We start from the raw sequence: 18382 nt of genomic DNA, 5'->3' as shown, positions 1-18382 counted from the left end.
TTTGGCTGTCGACCCGCGACGTATAGTGGCCAGCGGATTTCTCTCTGGTCCCGGCAGTGAAGATGCTGTCTCCGTTCGTTGCGCCGCCCTCTCCGTACATGAAACATAAAAAAATAAATACAAAACTTTAGACAATTCACAACAATTACAAAAATACATAAGCAAAACACTAAATTAAATTTATATTCACCTGCAAACTGGGCTGACACTGGTGGATGGGTGACGCTTCAATTTCGCGTCCCACTACAGTGTCCAGCACTACTTCAGTCATTAGTCAAGTCCATGCCACTTCGTGTTGCGGCACTTCTGTGTGCTCGCTGGTACCCTAGATGGTATTAGGCAGGTCTATTAGTCTCTTTGGCTGTACAGTGGTACTGGGATGTGTTTACAGCTTCACCGCTAATTGTAAGCATTCTACCTTTTAGATTATAAGAGGACGTCTTGAAAAGTAATGCCTCCGAATTTTTAATGTGAAAATTCTTATAACTTATTCAGTAAAACAAACATTATTAACATTCCACATCTTTATTCTTCATGTCTAAACATTTGCTGCCCTTTGCCGATAGAGAGCTCAGAATTGTAGCGAATAACACGGCAGTATGTAACGTAACTGTGTCGCCGAGTGAGAAACAGCGTACTTTGATCGAATTTCGAATTCGAACAGTTCGCACACATGTGGCGCACCCTGTCTCTCAACATGACAATGCCAGGCCACACACGAGCGCTGTGACATCTGCAACAATCCGGCGCCTTGGGTTCACTACTGCCACAGATAATCTTCTATACAGTCCACCGAATGTCATCTGTTTCCAAAACTTAAGGAACACCTTCGAGGAATTCACTTTGATAGTGATGAAGTGCTGCAGGCAGAGGTAAGGCTTAGGCTGCGCCAAGAAAGACAAACATTCTACACTGACGGTGTCAATAAACTGGTCTCCTCATGGGACAAATGTGTTAGGAGTCACGGTGAGCATGTTCCCCGCAGCTCGCAGTCTAGTGGCTAGCGTTGCTGCCTCTGGGTCAAGGGGTCCTTGGTTCGACTTCCGGCCGGCCTTGGGATATTCTCTCCTGGGGACTGGGTGTTTGTGTTGTCCTCGACATTTCATCCTCATCTTCATCATTCACGGCAGTGGCTCGATTGGACTGTATAAAAAAAAAATGGACTGTGTAAATCTTGTGACTTTGTAGTGACGCTAATGACCGTGCAGTTTGCGCCCCACAAACGAAGCATCTCCAAGGGTCCACGAGAAATATGTTGAGAAATAAATATACAGACATGAAGGTTATATATGTGGAATGTTAAGAGAAGTTTCCGTTACTAATCCTCCGCATTTACAGACATGAGGAATTGTGCGGCTGATCTCGGCGGAGGTCCGAGTCCTCCCTCGGGCATGGGTGTGTGTTTGTCCTTAGGATAATTTACGTTAAGTAGTGTGTAAGCTTAGGGACTGATGAGCTTCGCAGTCAAGTCCCATAAGATTTCACACACATTTGAAAATTTTTAGACATGAGGAACAATTATGCAGAATGTTAATAACGTTAGTTTTGTTTAGCTTTGAGTGACTTGAATTTGGCCCTGTTTTATAATATTTCTAAAAAAATGTGCAAACTGATTAAACCTGAAATTTACTAATAATCTCTTTAATTAAACAAAGTGGTCCCTGTGTGTTAATGATCTGACTAATACTGCTGTTCATGAAATGATCCCTGTGCGTTGTTAATTTTCGTCGCAAACTGATCCTGAAATGAAAATATCTTACCTCGTAATGTAATTGCTTGGAAACGCTGTGTTTGCTGCAGATTTCTAACTACAGCAGATGAGAGCTTAGTGCAATCTCCAGACATCATTATGACACACTTTAAATAAAAATGACTTGGATCGAGGATGCGGACAATGCTCTTAAGTCTAATATTCCTTTAATAAACTGTTTCTAAAATCATCTGATAAATTATTAATTGTATTGTGGTACAATACTCATTAACATTCACAAACGACAATATTCATATCAAACTCTTCCTGTCACAAATGTCAGACAAATAATTAATAAACATGAAAAATACCTTACGGTGACAATTAATCTTTAATGTAAAATCTAAACGTCCCTGATATGGACATCTCGTTGAACAATGATTCCAACTACTCGCAACTGCGGTGCCAATAAAAAAAAATATTACCTTCATCCCTCTTCTTACTTTCTTCATTCTAATTCATTCTAAATCACCAATAAAATCCTTCTCCTCTGTTTCACGGTATTCCAACACAAATCATTTTTACTTAAACACAGATGCACTTAACTTTACGTCTACATTGCCACGAGTCTTCTGCCCGGCGTGTGTCTCACTGCGCCCCAAACGACAGAACTCACGCGCTCCTCGCACCCAAGCAGCGGTGCCAAAACAAACACATCTTCCAGTGGTAGAACTACTCTGACCAAAGACTAAGCGCAAATAGTAAGCGATTCGAAATTGTCACTTAGCGTTTCAGACAAGCGAAGTATGTACAAATTCCAAAAATGCAAATAACCAACTCCCAACAGTCCTGTTTCAACTTTAAGAATTTTCACTTAAGAAATTCGGAGGCATTACTTATCAGCACGCTCCCATATAGGACAGATTTCGAACAGAATGTTTGTATTAATTACAGCACGTTACATGACGTCTCCGTGATTGATAAAGTCAGAGTGACCGAGTTATCGTAACTCTAACAGTGTGAAAATAAGGCTGTCGGATCTGAATTAATGCCTAAATGTAGCGTGTGAAACTCCAGATGTTACGTGGTGCGGGGTGAAACAAAGGAAATGGACGATGACGAGTACTGCCGAAGCGGCCCGCGTCGGACACGAAGTGCATTCTGGGAAACAAAACATGCCTGATGACGAAATGTACTCGGTACCCTCAACTGCGTGTCATTAACATTCGCCGCGTTGAGGATGGGAAAGTAGAGCAATGCGAAAACGGCCGACTCGGCACGAACATTCAGAAAAGTAGTTGGACGATCACGTGAACGTTTCCATTTCTACGAGTAACGAATTGGAGTAATTTTTCAACTACCGACTCGATCCGAGTACGGCACGAATTCCTTGTGAGAAGCAGAAAGTGGGTGCAAGGAAAAGTTTCCTTGAACAACGACATGGTACTCGCATTCTCGTGCAATACTCGTTACTCAGTAACGAATACGCACCGTATGCAACAGGGGTATTGACTGACCGCATGTGGACTTACGCGAGTTGTGGTTGGCAGCCTTCAGAACAGTAGGTGGCGTCAGGCGCGGCCGCTCCCGCCATTACAGCACAGTAGCAACGGAAGAGGTCAGGGACGCCAGGGACGAAAGACGAGAACACGCGGCGGGCAACCCGGGACACTGCAAGAAGTCCCCCCTGTAGTCGGTCACCGTACAGACTAAGGCCGGTATTACACTATCAAATTTCTTTGTCAAAGATTTGATCAAAGATGTGGTCAAATATTCCGTCAAATATATTTGACAAAGATCTTTGACGTAGCGCTAGAAGGGGTATTACACTGTCATCAAATTTTTCGTCAAAGATGGCTGACAACAACTTGTTATTAACCGCAGCAGTTGCACGTACCGCAGTTGCATTGTGTGCACACGCGGAAAAGAAGTGGGGGAAAAAAAGGAACCATACATACGAGGTTGACAGTCTTAAATTCCTGGGATTACAACTTGATAATAAGCCCACAGGTTTATGCCAAAACGTGGCTGAAAGCCACATTCATGGGTTGTTCAAAAATGATTCAAATGGCCCTGAGCACTATGGGACTTAACTTCTGAGGTCATCAATCCCCAAGAACTTAGAACTACTTAAACCTAACTAACCTAAGGACATCAAACACATGCATGCCGGAGGCAGGATTCGAACCTGCGACCGTAGCTGTCGCGTGGTTCCAGACTGTAGCGCCTAGAACCACTCGGCCACTCCGGCCGGCTTCGTGGGTTGTATTATGACGACTAATAGCTATGGAAGTTGAAAATATGTTCGCCAGAAAAGCTAGATTCCTCGGTCCATATCGTGTTATTTACAAAATGTTCGTCATCTTCCACTTGGCGCAAAAACCATTCACAAAACTGTATTCGTCGAATACGGTCTTCTGACCGCTGGTGTGCAGTAGACGTGTAATGGTATGGATGGAGTTGTTCGTGGTACAGCACTTCAACAACCAGCTGGCTATTTCTTGGACGACCTCTTTCCGTTAACTGTGGACGAAGTTTACCGGTTTCCAGAAGGCGTTGCTTCAGGCGATGAAAAGCATTCTTACCAGGATGATGCATTTGAAAGTACCGTGCAGCTTAAGCATGAGCAGCAGCTTGTTTATGGGATGCACGCAGCACCTAAAGGATATCGACGAAGTATTCATCGTTTGCGTTCTCCTCCGGGGAGCCGCCCTACGTTAACGTAACAGGACCAGTCATGGTTGTGCATGCGCGGTTGGTACACACATGCATGCAGTTTAATGGATCCCACTGTCATGAGACACGCTATTGTCATGTGAAAAGATGATGTCCTGCTCATAGACGAAGAGAACTAGGCAACAGAAGCGGAGAAAAAATTCCCGACGAGGATTCGAACCATAGCTGCAGGGTGGCAGTCGGTTTAAAGTCGCAACGGTCTACACAGTGGGCTACGACAGCTACTCGTAGTAGGGTAGTTCGGTGTGATTCACGTTCCTCTGTGCATTCCGATGCGCTGCACTATGTGACAGTGTTGCCAACCTCTCGTTTTCATAAATGTGTTCTCATAATGCATCCAACCTTATTTTGCTAGATAAACTTTTGTCTTGAATCTGGGTGACGAATCGCGTACCGAACTCCAAATGCGGCATTTTTTCTTCATCCTGTATAGTAGTACAGATGCCGTGTTCAGGTGTGACAGCGTTGTCTAAATGATGACATGGAGCGTATCAAGAGGCGGGACACCGTTGCCAGACCGGTATTCACCTAGTGAGATATGGGAAAGCGCCTAAAAACCGCATCTAGGCTGGCCGGCTCACCAGCGCCGGTCCATAATTCGCCTTTCGCATTCGATCCGGGTAGGGTTTGTCTCCCTGAACGCCGGAAGCAGCTCGTTAACATCCTCGGCTATGCGGGCAGCTGACAGTATCGCCGTGTTGTACCCTTCATCAAACATTTTCATGTTGACTAGCGGAGAAACTTCACGTTATTTCTAACGGCCTCTTTTCAGTAAGTACGGAACCGTTTCGAGTGGCAATGATCTACAGCCAGCTCTGTACACTTATGTCGACCTGTAAGAGAGACGGCTGTTCACGGAGAAGTGGAAATGGGCGCGCCTGCAGCACGGTAAAGCATCGCAGTCTTGTGACACACATTTAAACACGCACAGGCAGACGCAGAGGGAGAGAGTTAGGCACACACACACACACACACCGACGCCTCCGCCCCGGTCACCCTTTTTGTCATATTTATTTATTTATTTTGTCGAGCACAAACTGGCGAGACAGCGACACGCCGCTCCGGCGCAGAATGCTGCGCGCTCCTCGTTTCGCTGCCGCCTGTTCTTCCTTTTGTTTTGTCTCTCTCTCTCTCTCTCTCTCTCTCTTTGTCTCTCTCTCTCTCTCTCTCTCTTTCTCTCTCCCTCCTTCATTTCTGAACTTGGAACAAAAGCAAACAAACAAATATAAATGCTGCAGAGGTCTTTTCACACACGATTTTTACCCTCCGTCTTTTTTTTTTTAACTTTTGTTACGAAAACAACGGGCGCTGTATATAAATGTTTGGCCCGAGCAACGCGCACACTCCCACGGTTCGCTGCTCCCCGGGCAGTTGACTTGGCTCGCCCAGTTCACACTCGACCTTCGCGGCAAAAGGGTGAGCAGCGAGGGTAATGCAGGAGGTAACCGGCGCTTGGGCTCAAGACACGGTTTAATAGCGAGCAACACGTCTCTTACGAAACTGAAGCTTACTCCATTAGTGTTCTCTTTTTCTACACTACTTAAGCACAGAAGCAAGGTTAGGGTCTTACATCCCGTTGATGGAGTGGTCATTAGAGACTGCTCGAGAGTTTGTGTGGTGGTGAAGGATAGGGAAGAAATCGGCCAAACCTTATAAAAGGAACCATCCCAGCATTCATATTAAGCGATGTAGGCAAAGGAGGAAAAATCTGAATCTAGATGGCGGATGGGCTTTGGTATCGTCGTCATAGAGCACACCAGTTCAGTATTTTTACCACTGCATTGTGTCGCTCAGTATACAAGATGTTCGTTTTAACTAAAGATACTGAAATACACTACTGGCCATTAAAATTGCTACACCACGAAGATGACGTGCTACGGGCGCGAAATTTAACCGATTGGAAGAAGATGCTGTGATATGCAAATGATTAGCTTTTCAGAGCATTCACACATGGTTGGCACCGGTGGCGACAGCTACCACGTGCTGCCATGAGGAAAGCTTCCAACAGATTTCTCATACACAAACAGCAGTTGACCGGCGTTGACTAGTGAAACGTTGTTGTGATGCCTCGTGTAAGGAGGAGAAATGCGTACCATCACGTTTCCGACATTGATAAATGTCGGATTGTAGCCTGTCGCGACTGCGGTTTATCGTATCGCGACATTGCTGCACGCCTTGGTCTAAATCCAATGACTGTTAGCAGAATATGGAATCGGTGGGTTCAGGAGGGTAATACGGAAGGACGTGCTGGATCCCAACGGCCTCGTATCACTAACAGTCGCGATGACAGGCATCTTATCCGCATGGCTGTAACGGATCGTGCAGCCACGTCTCGATCACTGAGTCAACAGATGTGGATTGTCAGCTCGGAGACCATGGCTGCGGTTACCCTTGACGCTGCATCACAGGCAGGAGCGCCTGCGATGGTGTACTCGACGACGAACCTGGGTGCACGAATGGCAAAAAGTCATTTTTTTTCGGATGAATCCAGGTTCTGGTTACAGCATCATGATGGTCGCATCTGTGTTTGCTGACATCGCGGTGAACGCACATTGGAAGCGTGTATTCGTCATCGCCGTACTGGCGTATCACCCGGCGTGATGGCATGGGGTGCCACTGGTTACACGTCTCGGTCACCTCTTGTTCACATTGACGGCACTTTGAACAGTGGACGTTTCATTTCAGATGTGTTACGACTGGTGGCTCTACCCTTCATTCGATCCCTGCGAAACCCTACATTGCAGCAGGATAATGCACGACCGCATGCCACAGGTCCTGTATGGGCCTTTCTGGGTACAGAAAATGTTCGACTGCTGCCCTGGCCAGCACATTCTCCAGATCTCTCACCAACTGAAGACGTCTGGTCAATGGTGGCCGAGCAACTGCCTCGTCACAATACGCCAATCACTACTCTTGATAAACTGTGGTATCATGTTGAAGCTGCATGGGCAGCTGTACCTGTACATGCCCAGGCGTATCAAGGCCGTTATTACGGCCAGAGGTGGTTGTTCTGGGTACTGATTTCTCAGGATCTATGCACCCAAATTGCGTGAAAATGTAATCACATGTCAGTTCCAGCATAATATATTTGTTTCTATGAATACCCTTTTATCATCTGCATTTCTTCTAAGTGTAGCAATTTTAATGGCTAGTAGTGTACTTCGAAAACTACACATCGGATCAAAAAAAAAAAATGGTTATAATTCGAATTTGTTTAGTTCGGAGGGGAACATCCAACGATACCACACTCGACCCACTACACCACTCCTCGCATAGGTGCAGGGGGCAACTTCGAAATCTTCACTGGAAACCCCACTTTTCTTACTGCAGATTTCGATTCTACGGCTATATTTATATACGTTTTGTCTGAAGAATTATTTTGTTTCGCCACAGATGGCGCTGTGATCTGAGGAATAGAGATGGGCACACAATCGTAATTTACAACATGCTATTCAATGGGCCTTAAATATCCAATGTCACGTGCGACCCAATCTCCATGCTGCGAGAGTGGAACAGGCCAATATTTCATAACTTCTAAATCTAACCCCATTAGCAACTGCATATTCCTCCGACATATCGAACACGGGGACTACTCGACGCCCGACCGCGGCCATGTAGCTAACTACGATGTATCACAACAGGCAGTGCACTGCGACCAGACCTCACATATTGTGCAGACGTAGAACAGATGGCGGCTCTAAACACAAGAATATTTGCGTAGTATTTATTGCCTGCACACGTAATATCACATGGAGAACAGACGTGCAAGTGGACGATGAATTTTGCAACCATAGGAGGAAAAATTCAAATGATGCTGATTTACAGAGCATGTAGGTGAAATGTTGGGGCTGCAGTTGCCTTGCATTCCGAGCATTTTCCAGAGCAACCTCGCACCCGTTCTTTCTATTACAAGGATGTGGAAGCCTTCATGTCTGATGGCAGCGTATAGACCGGTAAAAGGGAACGAAGCAAACGTGCAACAGGAGAAGCTAATGAAATAGCTGTACTAGCGGCAGTGCACCACAACCAACGGATAAGCACCCGGCAATTCCACCGCGATTCTGATAGGTCCTTAGGTAGTACGATTGTCACAATACTGCATCGTCATATCTATCATCCATACCGCGTGTCGCTGCATAAAGAAGTTCCTGGCGCCGATTTCCATACCCGGGTACTGTTTTGTGAATGGGCACGTTCACAAATACAAACAACCCCCACGTTCTTTGCCGGGGTACTGTTTTCCGATGATTCTGCGTACTCAAACCATGGCTGCGTTAACCGGCATAACATGCATTACTGGAATGTAAACAATCCCCACTGGTTACGGCAAGCTGACCATCAACGTCCTTGGTCGATTACCGTATGGACAGGCATATTGGAGAACAAACAGAACCGTATCTTATTGACAGCACGTTGATTGGACGCAAATATCGAACTTATTTTGGAACAGGAACCACCGGTACTACGGCAGGACGCTGCCCTGAACGTTCGACAACGTATGTGGTTTCATCATGACAGTTGCCCAGCGCATTACGCAATTGAACCAGTGAAGGTATTAGGTGCTGTTTAGACTGGTCGGTGGATCGGCAGAGATGGCGCTATTAACTGGTCCTCTAGGTCGCCGGATTTCTTTCTGTGGGGATGTTTATAAGATAAGATGTACCAACAAGTGCCAACACGTCGTGAAATCATGGTCGACCGCATCAGAAACGCCTGTGCTGACCTTCCCGCAGATATGCTTCTGTCCTGTCATTTGAAAAGCGGATCACTAAGTGTATTGAAGATGGCGGTACTACATTTGAACATCTTCTCCAACTGGAAAAGTAGAGTAGCGTCCGCGTAGAGCCACGCCCATAGTGGCACCTCAAGTACTCCTCTGTTCGATATGTCGGAGTAATACAACCTTGACAGTGGGTTTTCCCATATGAAGTTATGAAATTTTGGTCTGTCCACCCTCGCAGCTTGGAGGTGGGGTTCCACGTGTCACTGGATAGTCAAGGGCCATTGAGTAGCATGTCCCCTAACGATTGTGTACCCGTTTCTATTCCTCCTATTACAGTGCCGTATGTGGCGAAACGAAGAAAGTGCTTCAGACAAATCATATTTAGATACTGCCGTAAAATTGTAGTCTGCAATAAAAGCGTGGGTTCCCACTGAAGATTTCAAAGTTGCCCCTCGCCACCCACCAGACGGGGTGGGGTGCGGGTCATTTTGGGATCGTTGGATATCGCAATCCCAAACAAACAAATTGTAATTATAACGTTTTGTTCGTCCGGTGTGTATTTATCGATATGTTTCAATTTCTCGGTTGAAATGAAGACGCTGTATAAGGACTCGTCATATCCTTAGACATTTATATTTTAGCTATAGGCGAGGTCGTGGTTGTAAATTACACACATCAAAGAAAGTTTTACATCTGCTCGGTTCCGAAATTTTCTGAACCTGTACAGAAAATTGGAAAAGAGATCAACATCAACATCAGTTCAGCAATTTTTATTGCTCATGAAAACCAACCATTGCATATTGTACCACCATACAGCGAAACCTTCAGAGGTGGTGGTCCAGATTTCTGTACACACCGATACCTCTAACACCCAGTAGCACGTCCTCTTGCATTCATGTACGACTGTATTCGTCGTGGCATACTATCCACAAGTTCATCAAGCCGTTGTTGGTCCAGATTGTCCCACTCCTCAATGGCGATTCTGCGTAGAACCCTCAGAGTGCTTGGTGGGTCACTTCGTCCATAAACAGCCCTTTTCAATCTATCTCAGGCATTTTCGATAGGGTTCATATCTGAAGAACATGCTGGCCAGTTTTGTCGAGTGATGTCGTTATCCTGAAGGAAGTCATTCACAAGATGTGCACGATGGGAGCGCGATTTGTCGTCCGTGAAGACGAATTCCTCGCCAATATGCTGTCGATATGGTTGCACTATCCGTCGGAGGATGGCATTCACGTATTGTACAGCAGTTACGGTGCCTTCCATGATCACCATCGGCGTACGACGGCCCCACATAATGCCACCCCAAAACAGTAGCACCTTGCTGCACTCGCTGGAGAGTGTGTCTAAGGCGTTCAGCCTGACCGGGTTGCCTCCAAACACGTCTCCGACGATTGTCTGGTTGAAGGCATGTGCGACACTCATCGGTGAAGGGAACCTGATGCCAATCCTGAGCGGACCATCTGGCACGTTGTTCGGCCCATCTGTACCGCTCTGCATGATATCGTGGTTGCAAAGATGGACCTCGCCATGGACATCTGGAGTGAATTTGCGCATCATGCAGCCTATTGCGCACAGTTTGAGTCGTAACACGACGTCCTGTGACTGCACGAAAAGCATTATGCAACATTGTGGCGTTGCTTTCAGGGTTCCTCCGAGCTATAATCCGTAGGTAGCGGTCATCCACTACAGCAGTAGCCCTTGGGCGGCTTGAGGAAGGCATGTCATCTACAGTTCCTGTCTCTCTGTATCTCGTCCACGTCGAAATAGCATTTTGTTGGTTCACTGCGAGACGCCTGAACATTTCCCTTGTTGAGAGCACTTCCTGTCACAAAGTAACCATTCGGACGTGATCGAACCGCGGTATTGACCGTCTAGGCATGGTTGAACAACAGAGAACACGATCCGTGTACCTCCTCCCTTCTGGAATAACTGGAACTGATTGGCTGTCGGACCCCTCTGTCCCATAGGCGCTGCTCAAGCACAGTTGTTTACATCTTTGGGCGGCTTTAGTGACATCTCTGAACAGTCAAAGGGACTGCGTCAGTGATACGATATTCACAGTCAACATTTATCTTCAGGAGTTCTGGGAAAGGGGTGATGCGAAACTTTTTTTGATGTGTGTATTTGGAATTTAGGCATTTTTCCCACAACAGTCTTACTGTCCCGCGTACCTCAACTCTGGAGTAATTTCCAGTTGCCGTGTGTTTCACTCCCACCAAGTCGCGCGCCTGTTACCCGTACCAGAGGCGAACAGTGTCTGCGGGACACTCGCAACTGGTGCTCTTCTCTGACGCTGCGCCACCTCTGTTGTGCACTGGTCTTAGCGGGGAACGAGATATGTAACATGCAGCGAGGAGTCCCTATGCTTCTGATCCACTGTGCTATTGTTTTATGGACTTGCAGTAAACAGTTCCTCTTTTTCTGTGCAACAGACATTTTAGTGCAGTGGAGAATGTGAAACCCATGCACCTAGGCAACCCACATGCGAGACTACTTTATCTAAATGTACGAGATGGAATATCCTTGCTGTTTTTGCCAGCACAGGCTTTGGTGTAACATGGCCTTTACCCTTGATGTCATTTTGCACTTATTTTTCGTCTCCATCTTCTTCCTCTTGTTTTTTCACTTGTGAATCTTGAAGTCATCCTGGAGTGCGAACCCATTACTACATCAAAAAAATGTTATTATCACATTGTTGTGAGGAAATAAACAATCACTTATTCGATAGCATAGCGTATATTAGAGTACCACAGTTTATTCTAAACACATTTTCGTTCGTAATTATTAAAAACAAGCAGGAATTGCCGTCTTTTCTCGTAGCCATGCTGACACTGCTGTAAACAGATTTCTTCAGTCAGATGCTGAAACCTATTGGGAGCTTGTAGAATTGAAACCAAGTGATGCTCATAAAGCACGTGCCGTGAAGTACACGGCGCAGACACAGCAAGTTCATTTAATTGCCTGAGCTACAAAAAATAATAATAATATTAAGATAAATAAAATCTGGATGCAGCGTAAATGCTGCATGAGGAATGAGGGTGTGAAACTAGTTGTTCATTCCATTCCACGTATGAGTGTGTTTGTGGTTTACAGTGGCTCATCGACGAGGTTATCAGTGCCCTCAAAAATATTAATAGGGACGAGTGTCGTGAAAATATCACAGTACGAGGAAGAGTAAGTCTTACGCAAATACACGCAGTCTCTCACACACTCACTCGTCATCATTCGCGTACACTCACACTAGGTTACATCCACCAAGGCAGCGTATAAGTGAACAGCTGTTCTAAAACTGGTAATAAAAACGGACGTAAGATGACAGGAAACCTAAAATAATTACATGGCGAAATGTAACTGGCTGATACATCACAGAAAACATTGATGAGCCAGCCATCCTGGTAACAAACTAAAAACTTCTTCCTAATATTTTAGGAAACAGTTCGGACATTTCACAAAACTTTAAGCACTTTACTTGTTCGTTTGTCAGTTCAAATGGCTCTGAGCACTATGGGACTTAATTTCTAAGGTCATCAGAGAACTTAGAAATACTTAAACCTAACTAACCTAAGGACATCACACACATCCATGTCCGAGGCAGGATTCGAACCTGCGACCGTAGCGGTCGCGCGGTTCCAGACTGTAGCGCCTAGAACCGCTCGGCCACCCCGGCTGGCGGTTGTCAGTTAAAACAGATGGCAAGTTTGTCAGCGAAAAGGTTGCTGCCCTCTTGCCTGAATATAAAACACAGTCTGCTAAAATGTACCTCACCGGACCTGTACGTCTACATCTAGATCTACGTCCGTACTCTGCAAGTCATCCTTGAGGTGTGTAGCGGAGGGTGTGTACCACTGTCGCCTGCCCCCTCACCCTGTTCGAGCCGCGCGTAGTTCCCGGGATGTACGATTGCTGGTAAGCCTCCATGTGGGCCCAATCTCTCTAAGTTTATCTTTTTGGTGTTTCCGCGCGAGATACACTTAGGGGAAAGTAATATATTTGTTAAAATCTTATAGGAGCGCAAGCTGTCAGAACTTTAACAAAAAACCGCACCGTGACACTCACGACAGTTCAACATCCCGTGGTCCACTGTGCGGAAGGTGCTTCGAATCATTCTCAAATGGTATCCGTACAAGACCCATATCGAACAGCAGCTTGCACCACAGGACACACAACGACGTGCTGACTTCGCTCTCCCCTTTCTCGCAAGGATTGAAGTTGACGAGGGCTGGCGCTGGACCATACTATGGGAAGACGAAGCTCATTTTTCTCTGACGTGTGACGTCACACAGAATTACCAAGTGTGGGGATCTTCACCTCCGGTCACTGTGCATGAAGTTCCACAGTGCGGTGAACGTGTAACCGTTTGATGTGCTTTCACAGCTACGTTGATCATTGGCTCATTCTCTTCTGAACAGGTTTGCGCTCAAGGACCAAAGGCATTCAGTGTGACTGGCAAACGTTACTGTAATATGTTAACGCCAGCGTGTCATGCCCGCCCTACAGGAGAGAGACGCAATGCACTCAACAGTTTTCATGCTAGATGAAGTCCCGCCGCACATCGCTCGTGAAGTTCATCTGCTTCTTCGAAACACATTTGGAAAAGACCGAATTATCAGCCGGTGGCTTCCAAATGCTTGGCCGACACGATCACTTGATCTCACGCCCTGTGATTTCTGGTTGGGGGGCTACCTGAAGGACCGGGTTTACCAGTGAAACACTCACACACGTGCCGCCCTGAAGCGCACCATTTCAATAGAGGTAGCCAGCATAGCTACGGACATGCTTCGTTCTGCTGTGCACAATGCGTTTTCAGACTCTTCTGGACACTGCTGGTCGCCATATTGAGCCCCTTTTGTAGCAGTTATGTAATGTTATGATGTTATGATGTACTGTAGCAGTACTTTAGAAGTGTTTCAGCTGCATTGATTCTGCATTATTTCTCTTCCCCACGTCCTAGACATTAATGCTACCAAGTTTGGTCCTCGTACGGTAATTAGTTTCCGTGTTATAACGTGTTAAATAGGAAAGGTTTAATTAAGTAATGGTCCTGTAACACTCAGCTGGTGCACTCCTGAAGTTACTTTTACACTTGAAGACTTCTCACCACTCAGGATGACAGGATGTTTTGTGTTTGTTACAAACACTTCAGTCCAGTCACACAGGTGGTCTGATATCCTGTACGCACCAGGAGCACTGTTACGATGCGAGTTGTTCCGCGGAGCCAAATGTTACTTCCTCGCTGCTAATGATAAATGGGTGGAAGGTGGCAAAAGGAGCTGTTGCCGTAGGAATCTGGACATGCAGGCAAAGATTAGTTGACAGAAGTGCACTTTAAAGTAATATACTGTACTCAACTTATGGGTGAAGAAATGCTACACTCTTGACAACTTGTGGCAGTCTTGACAAGCAATAAGCTCAGGCCTAATACGGGCTTGCGTCTAAGTACACCGAATGTTTACCGATAAAGCTATCAACAGCTCAGTGAAACGTTCGGCACCATCTATCGACTAGAAGTAGTCTGGAACTAAGAAAATACTGCCCAGATGCCTGCCGCGTATAACACCGCCCTGACAGTCTTCATTGGATGTCAACCTGGAGGCGCGGTCGAGGCGCCGCCTCCGGCAGTATCGGTAGGCTACTATACTACAAACAGGACACGTTGGAGGCTCCTCTCGCTGTAACAAGAAGCCATACATCATAGACCTATGTCTTTGACGTCGATCTGTTGTAGAATTTTAGAACATGTTTTTTGCTCGAGTATCATGTCGTTTCTGGAAACCCAGAATCTATTATGTAGGAATCAACGTGGATTCCGGAAACAGCGATCGTGTGAGACCCAACTCGCTTTACTTGCTCATGAGGCGCAGAAAATATTAGATACACGCTCCCAGGTAGATGCTATTTTCCTTGACTTCCGGAAGGCGTTCGATACAGTTTCGCACTCTCGCCTGATAAACAAAGTAAGAGCCTAAGGAATATCAGAACAGCTGTGTGGCTGGATTGAAGAGTTTTTAGCAAACAGAACACAGCATGTTGTTCTCAATGGAGAGACGTCTACAGACGTTAAAGTAACCTCTGGTGTACCACAGGGGAGTGTTATGGGACCATTTCTTTTCACAATATATATAAATGACCTAGTACATATCGTCGGAAGTTCCATGCGGCTTTTCGCGGATGATGCTGTAGTATACAGAGAAGTTGCAGCATTAGAAAATTGTAGCGAAATGGAGGAAGATCTGCAGCGCATAGGCACTTGGTGCAGGGAGTGTCAAATTACCCTTAACATACACAAATGTAATGTATTGCGAATACATAGAAAGAAGGATCCTTTATTGTATGATTATATGATAGCGGAACAAACACTGGTAGCAGTTACTCCTGTAAAAATCTGGTAGTATGCGTGCGGAACGATTTGAAATAGAATGATCATATAAAATCAATTGTTGGTAAGGCGGGTACCAGGTTGAGATTCATTGGGAGAGCGGCGCGTTTCGTCACAGGGTTCTTTGGTAAACGTGATAGCGTTACGCAGATGTTTAGCAAACTCAAGTGGCAGTCTCCGCAAGAGAGGCGCTCTGCATCGCGGTATAGCTTGCTCTCCAGGTTTCGAGAGGACGCGTTTCTGGATATGGTATCGAATATTTTGCTTCGCCCTACTTACACCTCCAGAGGAGATCACGAATGTAAAATTACAGAGATTCGAGCGCGCACGGAGGCTTTCCGGCAGTTGTTCTTCCCGCGAACCATACGCGACTGGAACAGGAAAGGGAGGTAATGACAGTGGCACGTAAAGTGCACTTCGCCACACACCGTTGGGCGGTTTGCGGAGTATAAATGTAGATGTAGATGTAGGGCTGTGTCCTACTCGAAGATGAGTGGCAAGGACCTCGTAACATCTGCATGGCTGGAAGGAGGCACGCCGCAGCCGCACTGTTGACTTTATTTTGCGCAGCTTATTGTCTATCAGTTCCAGCCACTGTTCTTCCCATCTACGCATCTTCCCATCTGTGCCTCAACGGTGAGGTGATAGCATGTAGGGGGACGGCAGACTCAACTACCCGAGTACCGTGACACGCCTCCTTGGCTGCATTATCCGCCCTTTCTTTCCCCTTAATATCCACATGCCCTGGTACACATCAAAAAGGCACCTCCTTCCCCATCCATCGTAGGTGGAGAAATCGTTTGCTGCCAGTGGGCACTTTGCTCTTTGTGAAAAATGGAAGTTGTAAGGAGTAAGGTCCAGGGTATAGACTGGTTTACCAACTATGTTCAGTCTAAATTGAATTGGTAAGCCTGCGCTTGCTGCAGCAGTGAGACGACGATCATTGTCGCAAAGAAGCACGACACCTCGATGTAGCATTCCACACCAACGGTTCGGGGTTCCTCGCCACAGATTCCTTAGACCGGCACTGCAGTGTTCAGCATTCACTGTAGTGTGAAGTTCCAGGACATCGAGCAACAAAACACTCTTACGCTTTCCATGCTGACACAATTAGCTAGCATTCGCAGTAATTAGGTTGACGAGTCCACTCCATGTACGTGATACCCCATCTAAAACGTCGAGCCAAAGCCGCTATCTGTGTTTTGTGTGTAGAGATCGCTGTCGTCTGTCGTTTCGGAGCATCCGTAGCTTCTGGCGAAGTTCCGCACGTGGTCGCAGCAACAGTCCGCCCAGTCTCCGCCTCATCCTACGTGAGCGATGCGATGCGAACGCGGCACGCTGCTGGACTGCGCTCGCATCCATGCGATTCAGTACAAAGTGGTGCGAACCGCCCGCTCTGTCCCACATGTGCAGTGTAGTCGATTTTGGAGGAGTATCTGAGCGCCCATGTCAGCCACTATGATACACTTATATTTGTTTTTAAGAAAACTGTATTAAAAAATCTGATTGTTTCACATCTTACAGAAAAAATGGCTCTGAGCACTATGGGACATAACCTCTGAGGTCATCAGTCCCCTAGAACTTAGAACTACTTAAACCTAACTAACCTAAGGACATCACACACATACATGCCTGAGGCAGAATTCGAAGCTGCTACCGTAGCGGTCCCGCGGTTCCAGACTGAAGCGCCTAGAACCGCTCGGTCACTCCGGCCGCCTCACACCTTACGGCCTAACTTATTCGCTTGAAGGAGGAATGAACGTCTCTTCGTTATTCTTCACAGTAACTGTGCCGCTTCAAGTTAAGTAGATCACTGCACAAGATTTTAAGTGTTTGTAGAGGTAAAAATGCACTGCATAGACTTTGCGTGCAGTTCATCTTAGGTCATGTATTGCAGCATCTGAAATGTAGCTAAAATACTGGAATTGTATTTAAAGTTGAGAGCAGAGCGATATCAAGATATCGAAACGAGATTTTCAGCAAATGATAGCACGCAAAGAGGTGCGTGTCTCTGCGTATGATTAACATTAGATACCGAGATATGAAAGTAACTATAGTTCTTTTCGATGGCACAATGTTCTTTTTTTAACAGCATTTAATACTTCGGCAAAGAAGTTTACAATGCCATTCGATACGTTATTATTTATTATATTAAAATTCCTGGCAGATTAAAACTGTGTGCCGGACCGAGACTGGAACTCGGGACCTTTGCCTTTCGCGGGCAAGCGCCCTACCAACTGAGCTACCCAAGCACGACTCACGCCCCGTCCTCACAGCTTTACTTCCGCCAGTACCTAGCCTCCTACCTTATATTCTATGTGAGTTACTTAGCTTTAAACGAAACCTCCTTGTTTTATGTCACAAGATCTAATCGCTAATTAACTACTTGTTTTAATTGTTTCAGTTTGCTAATAATAATACCTTTGCTTATTTGTATCATTTAGAGTGCTTTACAGCTTTATGCAGTGACATCCGCTTGGCAACTTGTCTCTGCAGCAACTCTATTGAAGTTGTCTTTGCCGGCCAGGGTGGCCGAGCGGTTCTAGGCGCTACAGTCTGGAACTGCGCGACCGGTACAGTCGCAGGTTCGAATCCTGCCTCGGACATGGATGTGTGTGATGTCCTTAGGTTAGTTAGGTTTAAGTAGTTCTAAGTTCTAGTAGACCGATGACCTCAGATGTTAAGTCCGATAGTGCTCAGAGCCATTTGAACCAGTTGTCTTTATGTAGAGAAATATGATACTACGAGGGTTGCCCAGAAGGTGATGCACTGCATTTTTTTTTCAACAATTCTTTATTGAACATAATGAGAATTACGCTCACGAAAGAATGGTGTTTTATCTACACACTCTATT

The 18382-nt window shown here is 46.0% G+C and overlaps 1 protein-coding gene and 1 non-coding gene across 2 annotated transcripts in view; one reads left to right on the top strand and one right to left on the bottom strand.

Annotated features, from left to right (window-relative positions):
- The window catches only part of LOC124804732 (hemocyte protein-glutamine gamma-glutamyltransferase-like), a 383610-nt gene that overhangs the window by 22506 nt on the left and 342722 nt on the right, over nt 1-18382 (top strand). The window lies entirely within an intron of this gene.
- Nucleotides 3858-3941, bottom strand: Trnas-gga. Its single transcript is given in 2 exon segments — nt 3858-3892; nt 3902-3941. It is a non-coding gene; the product is annotated as a tRNA-Ser (tRNA).

This window comes from Schistocerca piceifrons, chromosome 7 (genome assembly GCF_021461385.2).
Source record: "Schistocerca piceifrons isolate TAMUIC-IGC-003096 chromosome 7, iqSchPice1.1, whole genome shotgun sequence".
Classification (NCBI taxonomy): Eukaryota; Metazoa; Arthropoda; class Insecta; order Orthoptera; family Acrididae; genus Schistocerca; species Schistocerca piceifrons.
This window is presented reverse-complemented; position numbering and strand designations above follow the sequence as displayed.